This window comes from Myotis lucifugus, unplaced genomic scaffold (assembly GCF_000147115.1).
Source record: "Myotis lucifugus unplaced genomic scaffold, Myoluc2.0 scaffold_201, whole genome shotgun sequence".
NCBI classification, from domain to species: domain Eukaryota; kingdom Metazoa; phylum Chordata; class Mammalia; order Chiroptera; family Vespertilionidae; genus Myotis; species Myotis lucifugus.
In genome coordinates this window covers 237,576-238,392 of record NW_005871249.1, presented here as the reverse complement: position 1 = coordinate 238,392, position 817 = coordinate 237,576, and the positions used below count along the sequence as shown (strand labels likewise).

At 45.5% G+C, this 817-nt stretch overlaps 1 protein-coding gene across 1 annotated transcript in view; it reads right to left on the bottom strand.

Annotated features, from left to right (window-relative positions):
- The window catches only part of MTMR7 (myotubularin related protein 7), a 140,249-nt gene that overhangs the window by 133,544 nt on the left and 5,888 nt on the right, over nucleotides 1–817 (bottom strand). The gene's annotated exons all lie outside the window — the stretch shown is intronic.

The window sequence follows — 817 nt, the reverse complement described above, 5'->3', positions numbered from 1 at the left end:
CTGTACGTGCGCACCCATACGTGGTATTTTGTGGAAGAGCCACACTCAAGGGGCCAAAGAGCCACATGTGGCTCATGAGCCACGGTTTGCCGACCACTGGGCTAGAGGTTAAGGAGGTAAATTCATAGAAATCAAGAGGAAGGATTGTTTCTGTGCTAAAAAACAGAAGGAGGAGGAGTGGCAGAACTTGGTGACTGATGGAATGTAAACAAATAAAAGAGAGAAAGGAGTAAACAGTACCCTGAGGTACCTGGAGTCCCAGGAGAATAGTAAGAAGGAAGTGGGAGAGAGATACCAGTGGAAGAAAGAGGTGGATTTGTTTTCAACCGTATAATTTCAGGTGCTGGCAACAGACGCAATGTGGAGCAAGGATGAACAAGGAAGCCTGGCAAAGTAGCTTTGGGGATGGATACTACTAAATAGATTGAGCCTTAGAAATGGCTAACAACTGAGATCATGAAGGTGAATGGAGATAAGAAAGATTCAAGAATTTAAATTTATGAGTTCCCTAATTGACAAGCAGGACAAAAAGTTATCAGGCCCTGGCTGGTTTGGCTCAGTGGATAGAGCATTGGCCTGTGAACTGAAGGCTCCCAGGTTCGATTCTGGTCAAAGGCACATGCCTGGGTTGCAGGCTCGATCCCCAGTAGGAGGGGGCATGCAGGAGGCAGCTGATCAATGATTCCCTTTCATCATTGATGATTCAATCTCTCTCTCCTTCTCCTTTCCTCTCTGAAATCAATAAATGTATATATATATTTAAAGTTATCAGGCCTGGTAGGAAGAAAGCAAAGAGATCAGGGGAGCCCTGGAGGGG